Raw genomic sequence first — 13,348 nt, forward strand, 5'->3', positions numbered from 1 at the left:
ATTCATAATTAAATATATTTTACCTAGTTTGAGTGAAATATAATTTTCGCTAGTGGAAGGAATACAGTCAAGTGTCTGTTCCTTAAAATGACCAATCTCCTGACATATAAGATGTAAATCGTATCTATGAAGATTTATTATTATTAGGTTTATTTCCTGGTTAATTAACTTAATAAATTCACCTGCTAAGGTTATGAAGGAAAACAGGGATAAATTCTGGAACTTTCTTTTGAAGATTACAGAGGTTATGCGCTGGCCCCCTATATTTACCGCTGAAATGACAATGATCTCGAACAGCGGGCATATTTCCCTGATTTAGCTGTTTCTGACAAATGTAGCAATGCGTAGCAGCTTGAAACTGTTCCTCCTCCTCCGGGGTAATAATCATTGGTACATTGGTCTCAATGAGTTCCATCAACTCCTTCTCTAATTCCATAATAGACTCCAGGAATCTTCGAGTTGCATCTTGACCTCGATAGCAATCGGTTCGAACAGGTACACCTATAAGTATTCTCTTATAATATATCTAAAAGGGAATTTTGCCAAATAACTTACCGTTAGGTCCAACAAGCACCCACGAATACGCGCAGCTGATGTGCATGTTTACTTTGCTGGTATTTAAATCGGGATCTAGATCACATCCTTGAACTCTCGGTAGGATTGCTTCAAAATCGGCGTAAAATACATACTGCACCTAATAATTTCATTTCATTAAGAGTTAAATTAAATAATTTTTATTTTTACTTTCTCCGTCCACTCATATTTATCAAAATAAAGCGTCTTCTTCTTGGTAGGGAAAACTGTTTTTTGGACGCCGTGGGTGGCGCATTCTTCGATATGCGCATCACGTCGCTGTTCAGCGTTGTTTCCGCTGAATCGGTGAAGACACATTCTAATGCAGAAAATAATTAGTAGATTGCAAACTAAAATATTGGAAACTAAATTACCTGCAATAATAACTTGTACTTCTGTGTTTTGTTAGATGCTGTAACAGTTTTCCTAGGTCTCGTATAAGACAGTAATGTCTATTTCCATCGTCAATATCTTTAGTTTCATCGGTGATCTATAGCAAATCAACCTCCCTTTCCTTACCACACTTGTTAGCGCTTACGTAAAGGGGGAATTTATCTCCCGAGAAGCCAAACACAGATATTGATAAATTATTCATTAATTAAAATTTTTTAAGTTCCGTAGCGTTTAATTTGAAAGGAAAAGATATATCACTGGTATCAAGTTCGTTTGCATAAGGTGTATATTTGGAAACCCTGTTAGCGTGATGAAGCATAGAAACTGGGTGAAGTTTAGCGAGAATTGACCAGAGAAAACATTTCTCGTCATTTTCGTTTCTAATATTAAGAATCGCGTGATGTCGAGATAGTTTTTCAGGTAGTTCCATATACGATGACCCTCGCAATGGTTGGTAAGATGCTACATTTAATTCTACATACAGAACACGGTCAATTACCCAACCCGATCCTATCAAAAATATAATGTTTTAGTTCAAAATATAACTTTTATATTTAGTACATACCTGTCGCTTCAAAGTTTTCCGCTGCTGACTGTATTGTTTCAAGACATTCATTCAGCTGGCTTTCAATGACATCGGGCGTTAATGTTGTTTGCATAGTGCTCCGGAAATAGGGTCGTACTTCCGCTCTTTGTTCCGCACCCCCTAAAGGTCTCATATAAACAGATCTTACGAGTAGGAACCATTTAATTCCACGTTTACTGGTGAGTCTTTCCATTAGAAATTTACTGAAAGCGGCTCGGTAACGTCCAATAAACATCCCCGCATCAATATCATAGTCTTCAGCATTGTAACGGATAGATGCTAACGTATCATTCAAGGCCTGGACCATACTTGGAGATTCTGGTGGTGTTTCATCAAGTATTGATGAGGCGGGAACAGGTGATGGCGTTGGGTTGTTGGGTAAATCCGCTGTAGATGGTTGTGTATGGGGAGATTCCAGTTGAATGTCTTGAAGCAGACTAGGTGAAGGTGGACGGTATGGCGATGGTGGACGGAAAGATGCTAGCGAACGTTGCATTGGTGACGGTGTGCGAGACAGGTCCATGGGTTCGGAAGGGCCGGGTGCTTTCAAGTCATGAGTTCGTTGATGGCTCTTGAAATGTTCCAATCTAGCAACATTCTTACCACATACTTCACAGACAAACGTATGTCTATCACCGTGTACTTCTCTAACATGCCGATTTAAGGAGGACTTGGTAGCGAAACTTTTCGCGCACGTAGGGCAAATATGTTGGACTTTAGTCATCTTGAATATAGCTACCGCAGTTAACCGTGGAATGACCTCCTACAACGCTTTACAACCTCTTTTATAGTATATTCAAGTATCATTTGAGAACAATACGTTTCTCATACTTAAAATATTCGTTTGAAATACTCGTAAGATAGGTTCAAGTGTCAAGCATATTTAAGTACTACTTACGCGTTAATGCAATTAAAATGAAGTTTAAAAATATTTCCATTCTACTTTAACAACAAATATTCCATGACGTCAAAACACTCTTAAATTCAAATTAACCGCGCCTCCCGGGGAATCTGCGCACGCGCCGTCTAGGTTATCACTTTTTACATCATTTCAACTTATTCCGTACGATAAAACGTGATAAGATATACGTTCAAGTGTCACTCGCGATAAGCAGAGATAAATGAACAAGTTGGCCTGAACACAATATGTTGATATACGAAAAAACAAATCGTCGCGAGAAATATCATAAATACATTGACTTTTTGACGATTTTACCCCCATTTATCCCCTTAAATCCCGGATTTCGATCCCGAACCCAAACCCGAACCCGGATTTTCAGTTCATTTAATAATAATAAAATAATTAAGTTGTTAACTGTTTTGCTTCTGTTACTGTTTTAGCCTAAGAGTGATACTCGTTATCATTATAAAGAGTATATGAAAGACGTATGGTTCATTCCATTCCCAAAACCTGGTAGAACCCTAAGTACATGCGTAAAATGGCTTCAGTGGCTTGGCAGGGACGACTACCCTATTGAACGAGTCAGTGCCCATACGTACTTGTGTTCGAAACACTTTGTTGGTGGAAATGGGCCAACCCCGAAATATCCAGATCCAATTCATTCCCAGAAGGTAAGAACTAATCTTTGGTCAGTCATAAGATCGAACAATTATCACTAATCATGTTTCGAATGTGTTTAAGGTCTACGTATCTATCGTGCGACCTAGATCAGACGTATGTGTTACAATTCAAAAGCCAGTGGATGTTAATGAAACAGCAATGATACCCATGGATGAGGATGTTTCGGAAGATCAAGTTGTTTCAGTCCCTAACAGCATTTTACAAATGGATGACATCGTAACTCCTATGCCTGTAGAAAAGTTGCAATTACTGGATGAATCCATGGCAGAAGTTAATTCATCGGTTATTGAAAATGAAGAGATTAATCTCATAGTGCCTGAAAATACTCCTGAAACCCTTGAAACTGAGTTCAAGGTGGTTTTTCAGAACTTCAAATGTCCTCTAGGCTGGTTAATCGCCATGTTTGAAGATTGTTTTAAAATAAGGAAATCAGTCCTCTACGGTATTACAATTTCAAGTACTTTCAAAGCGGTGTATAACGTCAACGGAGGAGTCCTCAATAGTCAGATTTCCATCTCAGAATTTCCGCAACAAATTGTTTCATGTACTGAACTTGATGCTGTTATTCAAAAACTAACCAATATGCCACTCTGTTGTGGAAACCCAGAAGGTCAATATGTCCACATTTCCCAAACGCTAAAAGAACTTTTGGCTTTTCAAGGCGTTAACGGAGAAGTACATAGTAACCGCTGTAGTCTCATAATGGATAAAAAAACAAACAAAGGAAGGGATGTTTTTACTGTGTAAAACAAAAAGATAGTTTTAGAACCATTGTTAAGAGGAGAATTAAAAGAAGCAACACTCCATTCAAGAATCTATCCCGAGATGAATTAGTTGTTCGTCTGAGAGAAAAGAGTTCCTCTCTATCAAAACTCAAATGTGAAATTCGCCGCCTCCGTAGAAAATATGAACGTATCATTAACAAGAAAGGGAAAGAATTGAACAAAGATTCGAATACATTTTTTGTGAATATACTAGAGAAAGCTCTTGAAACTGAAAAAAAAAAGGATGATGAAAATAAAGGCATCGGAAGTTCAAGGAACAAGACCAACATTGAGTTTCGAAACCTTTTCATGAAAACTCAACTTCAGATGCTTAAGCAAAAACATTTAAACCGCAGACGATGGCATCCTTACGTGATACAATGATGCCTATACATGTATGAAAAATCTCCATCCCTAAATGATGTGTTGGAACAATCTGGTATTCTCCAATTACCTTCAAGATCCACATTACGTAAACATGCCTCCAATTTGGGTTCGAATCCAGGATTTCACGGAGATATTTTTCGGAAAATGAAAGAAGATGCTCAACAAAAGAATGTTTTTGAACATCAAAAATATTTCAGTTTGGTGTTGGACGAAATTAAAGTTGAAGAAGATCTTGTCTATAGGGCGGACACGGGTGATTTAATAGGCTATACCCAATTGAGTAATATTGACGATAAAATAGAGGCACTGAAGTTACAAAAATATACAGACAAAAAAATAGCCTCACACGTATTGCGATTTATGCTAAGAGGTGCTTCATCTGGATTTAAATATCCATTTGCTTATTTCGGAACTCATTGTTTAATTGCGGAAAACTTGATAGCCTAATCTGGGAAGCCATTGAAAAACTATAGGTTTGTGGATTTAAAATTATATCGGTGGTCGGCGATGGAGCTACAACAAACAGAAAATGTTTCCAAATGAATGTTGGTAGTGGCAATGAAGGATATTACAAATGCAAAAATCCATATTCTGGTTCAGAGGATCGTTCTATTTACTTCATATTCGACGCACCCCATCTTATTAAAACTGTCAGAAATTGCTTAGCCAATAGTAAAGAGGATAATGGATATAGATTCATGAAGATAAATGGCGAACATCTTAGGTGGAGGAATATAAGGGATATTTACAATAAAGGGCTTTGTTCTAAAGGAAACTTAGTAAAGCTTCACAAACTGACATCTGAACACGTGAATCTCCAAAATAGGATGAAGGTCAAATACGCAACTCAAGTATTTAGTCAGTCAGTTGCGAATACTTTAAAGATGGAATTTGGTGATACATGCAAGGAACTAATAAAATTCATAGAATATTTTAATAAATGGTTTGATCTAATGAATGTCGGACCGGATTTCACACCCGTAATCCTAATGTCAGACCATTTACATCGCCCAAAGATGATCAATTGAAGGTTTGTTATTTTTTTATTCTATTAATAAATTAATATTAAGACTTTTTTATAATTGTTGTAGTGGCTCAAAGAAGTCTTCCTGGTTTATTTGGATAAATGGGAAGAATATGCCCACGCTCAACCATATAAGTTATCAGAGCGAAATAGAAGGCTTCTTTCAAAAGAGACTCTGTCGGGTTTACGGCAAACAAGTACGTATGTTAAAACTGCATTCACCTACAGATAAATATAATGTAAATTATTTTCTTTTTACTAGCTAAATGCATTTTAGAATTGGTGCCTTTTTTACTTGCTCACAACGCTAACTTTGTTCTTACGGACCACTTTAACCAAATCCCCTAGAACAACTTTTTGGTAAACATAGACAAGCATGTATGGCAGGAAATAAACCAACACTTGATAAATTTTCCAAAAAAACTCTGAGACTTCTCAGATTAGTAGAGGGTAACATTAGTGTTAAAACAACAGGTACTGGTCAAAATTGCCAATGAAAAAAATCTTTCATAAAAAAAAACAATACTTTTATCACAAATTCTTTGGATCAGTTACATTAATTTCATTTTAAAGTATTAAATGAAATTCTTTGGTTTTCTCTTTCTCTAGGAACTTTTCTACCAACTTCTTTGCTGTTTTTCTTTGGTATTAGCTTTCGATTCCATATGCTTGGCCCTTAACTTGCCTTTATTTAAATTTCTCAATTTATTTGCATGGCCTTTGCCTATGGTATTGAGGTATTTTCTTAGGAACATTTTTTTAATTGCACTTGCTAAAGTCTCGCTGACCCCGGCTCGGTGATAAATTGCTTTCCATTTGGTATCTATCTTCTCGTCTTTCTCAATAGCCTCCATAGTTCGGGTTTGGGTTCGGGATCGAAATCCGGGATTTAAGGGGTGAAATGGGGGTAAAATCGTCAAAAAGTCAATGTATTTATGATATTTCTCGCGACGATTTGTTTTTTCGTATATCAACATATTGTGTTCAGGCCAACTTGTTCATTTATCTCTGCTTATCGCGAGTGACACTTGAACGTATATCTTATCACGTTTTATCGTACGGAATAAGTTGAAATGATGTAAAAAGTGATAACCTAGACGGCGCGTGCGCAGATTCCCCGGGAGGCGCGGTTAATTTGAATTTAAGAGTGTTTTGACGTCATGGAATATTTGTTGTTAAAGTAGAATGGAAATATTTTTAAACTTCATTTTAATAGCATTAACGCGTAAGTAGTACTTAAATATGCTTGACACTTGAACCTATCTTACGAGTATTTCAAACGAATATTTTAAGTATGAGAAACGTATTGTTCTCAAATGATACTTGAATATACTATAAAAGAGGTTGTATAGCGTTGTAGGAGGTCATTCCACGGTTAACTGCGGTAGCTATATTCAAGATGCCTAAAGTCCAACATATTTGCCCTACGTGCGCGAAAAGTTTTAACCTTAACAGTAATTTTATTATTATTTTTAGAGAGATTTAGGTTTTTAGACTCTTATCGATTTCTGAGCGATAGCCTCGATGCTCTAGTATCTAATCTCGTTTTGGAAGGAGCCAGTAAATTTCAGATTGTTAAGAAATATTTTGAAAGTGATAAAGTTCAACTGCTTTTGCGGAAGGGAGTCTACCCGTACGAGTATATGGACGATGAAAAGAAATTTGACGAGACGATGCTGCCACCCAGAGAAGCGTTTTTCAGTTCATTGAAAAATCAAAATATTTTGGAATCTGATTATTTACACGCCCAAAATGTTTGGACAGCGTTTAATATTCAAACATTAGGTAAAATTACTATAGTATAAATATTTCAGATCTCTTAACCTCGGTTTTCGTAGGGGAATACACCGACCTCTATGTGAAAAGCGATGCGTTGCTCTTAGCCGACGTTTTTGAAAATTTTAGAACATTATCTATAACTCATTAGAAATTAGATCCCGCTCACGCTTACACCGCACCAGGTTTAGCCTGGCAAGCAGCTTTGAAGATGACCGATGTTCACCTCGATCTCATACTTGATATAGATCAACACTTATTTATTGAAAAGGGTAACGCTTTTTGATATTTTAAATATTATTGCATTTACATTGAATTTTTAGGTATTCGAGGCGGTGTTTTAATGATCTCAACCCGTTATTCTGAAGCGAATAACAAATATATGCCCGACACATATGATTCGTCTAAAGAGAGCAGTTATATATGCTATTTAGGTAATTTAAATTTTTTTTAATTATTTTTTTATTTTTTTTATTTTAATAATTTTTATTTTTATTATTTTTATTTTTATTATATTAATTATCTTAATTTAACTTAATTGAAGATGCGAATAATTTGTACGGTGCTGTTATGTGTGAACCACTACCTCTAGGCGACTTCCTGTGGGTTCAGGAGGATGATTTGCAAACACTCTGTGAAAATATTCTGAGTATTCCCAATAACGTTGAAAACGGATACATTTTAGAGGTAAATAACAAGTGTTATAATTATTGAATTATATTTTTAAAGAATTGTTTCCTTTGCAGGTGGATCTTGAATATCCTCCAGAGTTGCATGACTTACATAACGATCTCCCAGTAGCGGCGGAATCTAAAGTTATTACACATGATATGCTATCTCAATACTCCAAAGATCTCTTAGGAAAATTAAATATTAAGGAGAATCAAAGTCTACCAAAACTTCTTCCTAATTTAAATAATAAATAGAAATACATAGTACATTACCGCAATTTAAAATATTATGTAGAATTAGGTTTGAAAATAACCAAGGTTCATCGAGCTCTTACCTTCACCCAAGGAAAATGGTTAGAAAAATATGTTACATTCAACACTGAACAGAGGAAATTATCCAAGAGCTCATTTGAAAAGAATTTCTGGAAACTTATGGTTAACTCTGTTTTCGGGTAAATCAATTTAAATAATTTATTACTGTTTTTTTCCCCCTTACTTCATTTAATTCTTTAGAAAAACAATGGAAAATTTACGGAAGCATATACATTTCGAGTTGATTCATAAACCAGAAAGAATGTTAAAAGTTACAAGTTCCCCGCAGTTTGAACACTTTACCATCTTTAATGAAGAGTTAGCCGGCGCTCATAAGAAGAGAGCTAAAATTGTTCTTAACCGGCCTATATTTAACGGATTCACCATTCTAGATTTATCCAAGGAGCTCATGTATCGGTTCCATTATGGATTCATAAAAAATACGTACGGGAACAAAGCATCACTATTATTTACAGACACTGGTAATTTAATTTAATACGAATTTATTTAAATAGTACTAATATATAAAATATTTACAGACAGTTTAACGTACAACATTAAGACGGATGATGTTTATAAAGACTTTGAAGTTCATAAAAACCGCTTTGACTTCTCAGATTATCCACCTTCGCATTTCCTTCAATCTAATCAGAATAAAAAAGCTCTCGGCTATTTTAAAAACGAGACAAATTCACAGTTTATTCAAACCTTTTTATGGTTTAAAATTGACTATAAAGATTTCCCCAATCGCCACTCCTTTTCTATCTCTTCAGCGGTCTTAAATTGTACGGGGAGTCTAAGACCGCTGAAGAGATAGAAAAGGAGTTGCGATTGGGGAAATCTTTAGACTCAATTTTAAACCATAAAAAGGTTTGTAAGGGTGTTGCCATGAACGTTATTAGAAACGTCATCCGCCACGAAGACTATGAACGTTGTCTTTTTAATCAAGAAACCATGTCAGCCGAGATGATGCGTATAGCTAGTTTCAAGCATGAGCTATTTACTTTAAATACTAGAAAACTTTGTTTATCACCAAATGATGATAAGAGATATATTCTACCCTGCGGGGTTCGTACATTAGCGCACGGTCATAAAGATATTGAAAAATGATAATGAATGCTTGTATTTATGTATATTTAAAAAACTACTATTGCTATAAATTGTAAAAATAATTTTATTGAATACCTTTTACACATAAACTCTTTAATCATTTTATCGTTTACATTTTTATCTTTCTTAAACCTAGACACAATATTATACATTTATATTCCTTTACACCTGTTTATAGCAAAATAGATACAGAATGCTCCACACGTATTACTAGATTTACTCTGTAATCGATTAGAATTAAAAGTAACAGTTTTACTGTTTCGTTCAATAAAGTCATTAAATTTAAAATAATCTGGCGGGTTTCCAAAGGAATCCATGACTTCACTATTTTTATGTTTAGAAAAATATATTAGAACCCAGTGTTCTCCAGGTCCAACACTCGTATCGGTATTTACAATAAATAGAGAAGGGAATATTTTTACATATTTAGGTAGCTTGTCAGCCGCGAACACGCCTCGAAATATACTTTTCGTCTCCGGTAACGGTTTTGCAAATTTTAATTCTATTCTCAGGTTACTATTTTTTACAAGATGCAAGTGATTAGCATTGTTATTCAGATCTGAAGTTACAGGATATTTAGCGGTTCCATATTGTAGCGCTTTGTCTTGAGCGAGCGATAGTTCCGGTATCACTTTTACTTTACTCAGATAAAGGGAAGCTGATAAAATCTCCACTTTACATTTTACGTCGGAGTGAACGCAAAAAGCTGCTCTATTTTTATCGAATTTAAATTTCAAATCAACCATATTTAATAAAAAGCGTGGTTGTTGACATAAATCAGTATGGACTACGCCTAACAATTCAATCGCCCCTTTTTGCGCTAAACTCGCTCGTTTAGGGAAACCATCGTTATCGAAAAATGAATCGAACTTCCCAGGCGTATCCCGATAGAAAAGTGAACTCGTTAAATAACTTTTTTTCGCAGAATATCCGAATGTTAATAAAGTTTGTATCATACTTTTATAAGCGTAATTTTGACTGGAAGGTGTTACTGATCTTTCATTAAGAAATACGTGGACGTCGCTTAAAAGCGAATGAAGAAACAAATTCTCGGGGGCGATATTGTCGGCTGGAGTTCCGGCGGCCCCACCCGCAACACCTGGAACCGCGGGTTGCGGTAGTTGACCATTATCTTTAGTTACCTTAACTCGAACGTGCAACAAAGTTTGTGAAAGGTCTATATACGTTTCAGAGTTACCGTTGATAGAAAATGTAATTGATGCGTTATCAACTATATTTGATATTGGATTATACTCAACCCATTCTCCACCAATAATCGAAGATTGTGTCATAGGTACTTGAAACAAATCTAGCTCGGAATTTATACACTCAACTGAGTGAGGGTGTAAAAGAGACATTATGATAATATATCGGAACGTTTAGGGAACCGTCCTTTCGCTATCCTGCCTGCTGTTGAAATGGCGCTTTTCGACTGAGCTCGTTTCCTTTTATTTCCGGAACCCGTCATTCTTTTAATATGATCCGTAGCTGAAGATGTTAGTCTCATGGCTTCATCAGCTGCTGAAGCTAAAGTTTCCCTTCCAGCGTTAATAGAATGCGATTTAAGCGCTGTTTTAATTGGGACTCCGCTAACAACATCGGTCGCTACTTTCGCTCCGGTACTTAAAAGTTTTTTTTTCCAAGTAAGAAGCGCCTTCTTCAGTAAAGGTACCGCGAATCTAAACGCTGAAGATAATATATTTCCTAGTCCATGTCCTCTTTGCACAGCTAAACCTCTATATACAGGTATTCCACCGAAACCAACCTGGTTTAAATAGTAACTTTCATAATCAGTTCTTGAAGGTGAATATTCAGACCTCATGATGTTAACTGTTCGCTCTCTTAAGCTAGAATGAGGGTGTGTCCTGAATGATTAAAGGTTTATAGTGAAGTCCACATTTTACGGGGTTTAAAATGTAATACAACGTGAGCTTTTCCACTATGAAACTGTATTGGCTCACCTAAATCATCTGTTATATTAATCTCTATAGTCTTAATATTATTACACACGACTGGTAGGTAATGAGGTTGTGAAAATATTTTTGTAGCTGTTTTCCCATTAGATTCGGCTTTTTCTTCGACGCTTATGATTCTTAATAGAGGTGCTAAACTATCCCCAACAACGCTATTTTCAACGAGATCTGAATAAACGAATAAGGAATGTAGCCCAGCGTTCATATCAACTGGGTAGGGGGTTATCATTGAATTTAAAATGGTGAAATCATTATCTCTTCTATCCTTAAAACCTAGTAAAATCGATAGATCGGGACCAATTACAGCTCTGGTTTTCGGTTGCAATTTAACTTTAATTCGATTAGAATAATTTAAATAAGCGAATGTAACTTGTTCTTCTTGGTTGTGGACGTTCATAACATGTAATAGTTCTTCCGGAGTTTTATAAAAACCCGCGGGAACTTCAATTATTTTATCATATTCGAGAGGGTCTTTAACTAGAGGGTTATCAGTCATTTTATCATATTCGAGAGGGTCTTTAATAACCAATAGATTAGGTTTTCGAACGTTATGCCATGTCCGAGGATAGCTTATTTCCGCTAACCCAACTTCGTACTGTTCCTCAAATCTTAACGGTTCAGCTAAATACGTTCGAAATTTACCCACGCTATTATCTTGGTAATATAATGACGAGGAATCTGAAGGTAGCGTTACGTAAAAACTCATTTTAAATCCACTTCTTGTATCCAAGAATTAAATGTAGGGTCGTAATCTTGCCACTTTACATACAGTTCTACTTTTTCGATTATGAAGTAACAGTCTTTTAAATCTCTACCAACAATCTGAACCTCCTCTCGATAGAATACTCCTAAAATGGGGTTAGAATTTAAATCCATGAGCTTATATACAGGTGGGTCACGTGGTAGTCTCTCAGCTATTTTAAACAATTCTGTAGTTAAATTCGGGTTATATTTCTTATCGAAAATTGATAAATTTCTACTTATTCTACAAATATCTCCAATTTCAAACGCGTATGTTAACGGAGGAGAAAAATTTACCGAACCGTAAAGATTTTTCCATATTTTAGCAGAGTTATCTAGAGTAACTTCCGCGGGTTTAAATTTAATTGATCTGTGATAACTATTATTATAAGCGTTTATAATATCATCTAAAACATCGATATATTTAAGGGTGTTATTCTGCGTGAAATAGCGATATAAACGAGATTTAAAACTTTTAATGAATCATTCAATAATGGACGCTTTCATTTCTGATCGAGTAGCGAAGAAGTTAATACCCCTTCGCTGTAATTCACTCTGCACTTCTTGACAGACAAATTCGTTTTCATGATCACTTTGAATTCTTTTCGGTTGACGGTCTTTTTCAAAAACGTTACGTAACGCTTCTAAAATTGTTACACCTTTCTTATTTTTAACCGCTACAGCCATAGCGTATTTCCTAAATAGGTCGATAATACATAATACGTAGCGAGATCCTGTTAAATCCATGAGCTTATATACAGGTGGGTCACGTGGTAGTCTCTCAGCTATTTTAAACAATTCTGTAGTTAAATTCGGGTTATATTTCTTATCGAAAATTGATAAATTTCTACTTATTCTACAAATATCTCCAATTTCAAACGCGTATGTTAACGGAGGAGAAAAATTTACCGAACCGTAAAGATTTTTCCATATTTTAGCAGAGTTATCTAGAGTAACTTCCGCGGGTTTAAATTTAATTGATCTGTGATAACTATTATTATAAGCGTTTATAATATCATCTAAAACATCGATATATTTAAGGGTGTTATTCTGCGTGAAATAGCGATATAAACGAGATTTAAAACTTTTAATGAATCATTCAATAATGGACGCTTTCATTTCTGATCGAGTAGCGAAGAAGTTAATACCCCTTCGCTGTAATTCACTCTGCACTTCTTGACAGACAAATTCGTTTTCATGATCACTTTGAATTCTTTTCGGTTGACGGTCTTTTTCAAAAACGTTACGTAACGCTTCTAAAATTGTTACACCTTTCTTATTTTTAACCGCTACAGCCATAGCGTATTTCCTAAATAGGTCGATAATACATAATACGTAGCGAGATCCTGACCACATACTTCACAGACAAACGTATGTCTATCACCGTGTACTTCTCTAACATGCCGATTTAAGGAGGACTTGGTAGCGAAACTTTTCGCGCACGTAGGGCAAATAT

Source organism: Leiobunum rupestre, chromosome 6 (assembly GCF_980474605.1).
Source record: "Leiobunum rupestre chromosome 6, qqLeiRupe1.1.hap1, whole genome shotgun sequence".
NCBI lineage: Eukaryota > Metazoa > Arthropoda > Arachnida > Opiliones > Sclerosomatidae > Leiobunum > Leiobunum rupestre.